Here is a 6,179-nt window from a genome sequence, read left to right on the forward strand (position 1 = left end):
CCTCTAGGTGGTGTAACGATGGTGTTTCACTTATCTGCAGTACATTCATAGGAAGAATACCAAAAACTGCGGAAGCGGCTTCGCATAGAGTTGTGACCGGTACACGCCGGAATCGAAGGCCGTACTCGATTTGGCCTCACGGAACGTCAGTGGCTCAACAACCAGGGAATTTGCGAAATTTATGGAATTCTACAGGAACTACGGCCAGCCGAGAAAGTGATCCTCATTACTGTGTAATCTCTAACTCCTCTGTAATCGTACATATACTTAAATTTTGATTAGTTTTCAGTAAAACACGCACGTATACAATCATCGTTCCGTCTGTAGCCGTCGGCGGCGCGGGCTCAGGCCGTTGCTGGGCTGGACGTCTCCACGGCTGGCTGTAAATGCCTTGTGCCATTTGAACATTCGCAGTAAACACATCGCGTCATTGCCTTGATCACAACAGTAATTAGTGCCTTGATAGGCTGCAGCCAGGTCCCTGTCGTCTGCTCGAAAATGAACCCCGAAAACGTACCAGCCCTCGAGGGCGTCTTGTGCACATGCGCACCGCGGCATCGGGCACGCCAGCCGCGCCAGACTGTAGAAGCGGCAGTTTTTTGACGCGCCCGTCGTAGCAGACGTGTCGTGGCTAACGTCGCAGACTTAGCCAGTCGCGTCGAAAACGTCGGACTATATTGGGGCCTTTAGTCCAAGGAATGAGTGCACTCTGAAGGTACAAGACATTAGTCTGATCTCAGACGATGAGACATTCAGCATGGGAACGCTACCATGCTATGGTGATACTCTGCATGGTTGCAAGGCTCCTACATCACACCTCATGTTTGTGTTGTGCATAATACTAATATGCCAGCTTTAAGCCTTGTGCAAGGCCTCAATCAGTTTCTGCTACAGTTATGACACAAAATGTTTTGCAGAAATGATGCTCTCCATGAGATGAGTCTCAAGTGCAAAGAATGCAAGCTTCCAAAAGATACATGTGGTCACCTGGATTGGCTTTATTGGCTGATAAACTGTGGTCACAAAACATCTGCTTTCGGTCCACCAGGTTCGAGCTTGGATGCAGGTTTCCTTCTTCAGCTGCTCTTGGCCTGTTGTATTCGAGCTTGGATACAGGTTTTCACTGTGCGATGACTGCAAAATGCAAAAAAAAAAGCAGGACTATATTCCAAAATCCGAAAATTCAGCTGTCTTTACAAAACATTCTGAGAAAAGGGTAATTAGGTGCTCTATTTTTAATTGATAACAATTCAAAAAGTTTCGATTCTGAACTACAGAAATATGACGAACTGACACAAGAATACAGGCGTTCAGCATCAGTCCATCACCAAATCTAATACCTTAGTCGAACAGATATTTCAAGGGTCTTTGAACCATATCCTATCAATCAAAGACATCTGAGCACTGCTTCATGGAAAGCTACAATAACTAGAGTGAACAGAGCAGTGCAGAACTGGAGATTTAAATGAACTTTGAGAAATATAAGTGTGCATTCTAGGATATGGCTTAGCACACAGGGCTAGGAATAAACCCAAACTTGAAATGAAAGATTATGCAATTCTACATATATGATCATAGAAGAAAAACAAAATTGCAGACAGAACAGTATGGAAAGTATATCATCATTGCATCTTGTACAAAAACAGTTGATAACACATCTTCAAAAGTGCACGAGTATTACTTGAGCCCAGCAGCGAATTATCAATGGCAATAGCGGGGTACAGGAGCTTAGTGAGATGATGGAATCTTTCAATGGTGATCGAGAATGCCATGTAGAAGTGGCACAACTCTCCCCAAGTTTACTAAAAGCTTGGTTAGGATTCATGACGGTCCCTCAACCTTCCTTAAAATAAGGTCGAGAAATACCCTAACCACCCGAGGCAGTGGAAACAGTGCATAGGGATCAGGTTAACTGATATTCACAAACATGCCTTGACTAACACCTTTACTCCAAGCGGTCCTCGAGGCCCTTTTTTTTTTTTTAAATGAAGCTCCACTTGAATTTCTCCTCGAGTGCATGAGAAAACAGGGCATCTATATGTGGCAATGACACTACTACGGGGACACCTAGACTTCCACTTGTAAACATGGGGCATCGCAGCTTTCACACACTGTGCAGACTTCGTTCTACTGCATACCAAGCCTTTCATGAAAGTGGATACAATAAGGATTCACAGACCCACTCTCTGAAGCACTGGCTCCGAGAACCTCAATCTGACTCGAAAATACTGAAACATCGTTTCAAGTACGACCAAGAAAAGCCTCTTAAGTTTCTGCGGCTGACGTTGAGCATGGATAACTATCGTCAGTTGCAGATTTCAATGCTAGTTGATCATCGCATTACGCTACTGTGGTGTAAACACATTTCAAGTCATCACCAGATACCTTAGCAACATTTCAGAGCACGCTGAGTGCCAAGTTGCAGAAAGCATTTGATGGCTAACAGCAAATGAAACATGTGCAGTGGTTTCTGTGAACCACTGTGGAAAGTGGTGCAATTGTGGGGAATGTCATATTGCAAATAGGAAGACAGCGAGGTACCGGAGGTGCAGTTGTGCCATGGAACACCTGTGCTGCACACATCAATGGCTTTCTGATTGCCTCAAATATACTTGTATGTCTAGATGCAGTGCTAAAGGGGGGGGGGGGTCAATTCTGTCTTTTTAGCTGTGGAGAGATATTTGCAGTTGGTGGAAGGCATGGCTTTTCAAGTGCGCTTAAAATTAAAGCTCCTAGCTTGCTTGGAAACAGAAGCGGCATTTGCTTCTGGGAAGACAAATTTGTTGGCTTGGGTGCATGCGCTATAACATGCTTCTTTGAACCTCACATGTGCTCAACGCTCGCCGCTGAGCACTCAGAGGGCAAATATGCAACTAGGTCACTAGAGTTCACAGCAGTTCGAGCAGTTCTCAATGCCTAAATCCTGTTCTACATGAGCCATATGTCACTGGCAGTGAATGTTGGTAGATGTGAATTGTTTTCAGCCATTTTTCACAGCTGCCTTGTTCATGCAGTCTGCAAAACATATTTTACTAGGCTGTGACTTTTTTTTAACGTCCAAAAGCGACTCAGGCTATGAGAAATGCTGTAGTGGAGGACTTCAGAAATTTCAACCACCTGGAGTTCTTTAACGTGCACTGATGTCGCACCGCACATGGGCGCCTTGCTTTTAGTCTCCATCGAAAAGCGGCCGCCACAGCCTACTAGCCTGTGACTCTTGAGGCAGCTTGTGGATGCTGTTCACAAGGACTTGACATTACAAAATGAGCATGTTACACGTAGTGGCATGCACTTTCCGGGCCAAATTTTGGCCTTATGGCTCATTCGGTTGGGGGGACGAGAGCAGAGGTGCCAAGCAGTACAGAGAAGTACAGGAGCACGCCGAGCGAGGGTGTAATTTTCCTCCCACGGGAACGCTCTCTGCGTGTCGAGAGCAGTACGCCACGACCATTGTGACTGCACTTCCCTCCCCAGCATTCTCCGCCTACCCGCAGTAGCAGCAGTTGCAACCCGAGGAGAAGCAAACACTCCATGTAGAACTGCTTTGCATGCCTTTGTTCTCACAGCGCGGCAATCTGCCTCCTTTGGCTTTTTCGATGCCAGCAGTGACTCTCAAACATGAACAATGCTTTGCAGCCGCCATTTAGAGCGTCACCGACTCGAGAAAAGAAAAAAGATGGTGCGGATACACCGCTTTATGTCATGTGACATCCTTTACACTCGCTTTAGATGAGGGAGCAGCCGGGAGTGCATTCAGGTGCTCTCAGCAAAGGAAAAGACCTCCTCCTCTATCATTGCAAGCCAGTGATTCTACTCCTGCTCTACCACTGGAGGGCACCCGCTTGTCTGAGAGCACTTTCGAAGTGCTCTCGAGGGCGCCTGCTCTCCCACTCGAATTCGCTATTAGTCTTGCCCCGTATGCCACTTGTGCTGTCTGGAGTGGAGAAATATTTCTGAAGGGTAAGTCGGAGGAAATGCTGAAAAGCATTCATGAATCTGAACTGAACCTTAAGTAGAGAAAAGACTGTTTCTGCACTTTATGGAGCTGAGGTAGCGTCGAGTGGAGACATATTTTTGAATTCGGCCACAAGGGTAAAATTTGGATTAACTATTCCACACGCAAAACACTCATGTCCTAATGTCAAGTCCTCTGAACATTCAGAAGCAAACTCGATATTCACAGGCTAACAGAACATGTTTCCCGGGCTGCATGAAAAGACAGCTGTGAAAAACAGCTGAAAACGCTTAATGTTAGGCAAAATGTCGCTGCTGCTGTGATATTGTTCATGTAGAACATAACATATGCATTGAGAAATGCTGTGAACTTTAGTGACCAAATTTTTTATTAACATTTGATTTGAAGTTGCTGCTACACTTCATCTTTGAGCTTGCAGGGCTCAGGGGAGAGGGAAGAAAATATGCGTGCTTCTTCGCTACATATACACCCAAACCAACAAATTCAACTCGCTGATTTCAGTTTCCAAACAAAGCTTTGAGCAACAATGGTCACTGCACTTGAAAAGCCATGCCTTCTGCCTACCGTGAATATCTCTCCACAGAACAAGTGAACCAACCGCTTTGACAGCACCGTGTGTCCGAAGAGTACATAGTACCCTGATGTGACAAGCAAGCCATTGATGCCTGTAGCACAGATGTTGACATTGTTCACAAGGCTCAATCGCGCTACTAGTGGCCCCAGCTTCCTTTATACGTACTTGCTAAGACCGAAAATGGGAAGACTGCAAAAATGGAGGGGGGGGAAGGCAGCATTTGTGTACAAAAGGGGGGGCGGCTGCTACTTTCAGGCAGTGTCTGATGCGTCCTAATCTAAACATCCTAAGCATAAACACATGCAGCAGCAAGCATGCAATGCATGTCTAAAGGTGTGCCTCCGTCGAGATATCTGCAGGCCGCCACCAAATGTTCTCATTACGTCTCTATAGCCAACGCAAAACTGATCTGCATGCCCACCACCAGTTTTCTCTCAGTACCATGGGAGCGCTGTTTAAATTTTTTAATGCAAAACCATAACTAGCCCTTTTACACGTAATTTCATCCGTGACCGTCGTTGGCTGCGTTGGTTCCGAAAAAAGAGCAATCACGCCATTGCTGAGCATAGAGCAGCTTAGTAACATAAGGCATGCGGCTGAGCTCAATAAGAAGGATCAGATAACATGACATTTGGGCAAAGCCTTTAACCTCAAGTACACTGAGTGGCTGCCCTTAGCTGAGATCGAAAGCGAAGCCAGCACATCATCTATATCTACTGTGGCTGCATTAGCTATGCATCGCTGCCTACAAGAAACGCAGTACACCAACTGTTTTCGCAGCCAGCGACACCTACTCTTGCTCGGCTAAAGTCTGCTTTGATTGATTTCCTGCTTAGCCAATGATGCCGATGGTGCTAGTGTGGCCTCTGATGGAGATGCTCGAAATTATAATGCGGCTGCTGATTCCTCGGTGCTGGTTCCGCAAAAGCCATTCTTTGCAGGCAGAAGCCCCATAACGGAAGATTTAGGGCAGTGATCGTGCAATCAGAAAGTTTGGTCAAACGTCTGAAGTCTTCTAAAAAATCGGAAGGTTTGGCTGCAGGTATGTACGCAATATACCTTCCCCACAAGTGTGTCCTTGTCTGTGGAAGCCACCAAGCAGAGCAAACTTCTATTAGTCCTCAAATTTGTACCGTAGCTCAGCACTAAGTAGGTTCTGAAACACTGCTCATATACAGCAACAACTTAAAATGTGCAGCACCACAGAAGTATGTGATGATCAACTACAGCACTGGAGTTAGTGATAGACCATGATTATGCATACTTGGTGTCAGAAGCTGGGATGTCAGGAGGGATGCCAAAGCCATACCCAGAAAAAATAATGTGCTAGAAGTTCTAAGTTAACCAGGGTTGACCTGGGCTGTCACTCAGCCAATGCTTCAGAGAACAGATCTGTGCATACTTACTGTATCCACTTTAGTAAAAAGCTTGCAAACCCGCAGAACAAAGCCCACAGAGAGAGCAAATGATAAGATGTCAAGTGTTTACAAGTTGAGTGCCAGTCTATGAGCCCTCAAGGTCACATAACTGCCAATAAATTAAAAGCAGGCATTCAGGGCTACGTGGAGTTGAAGTAAATGTATTCTTATGAAGTGAAGATTTCCTGTCACTATACTCAATCTCACAAGC

The sequence above is a fragment of the Amblyomma maculatum genome, chromosome 7 (assembly GCF_055883805.1).
Source record: "Amblyomma maculatum isolate TAMU_Amacu chromosome 7, ASM5588380v1, whole genome shotgun sequence".
NCBI lineage: Eukaryota > Metazoa > Arthropoda > Arachnida > Ixodida > Ixodidae > Amblyomma > Amblyomma maculatum.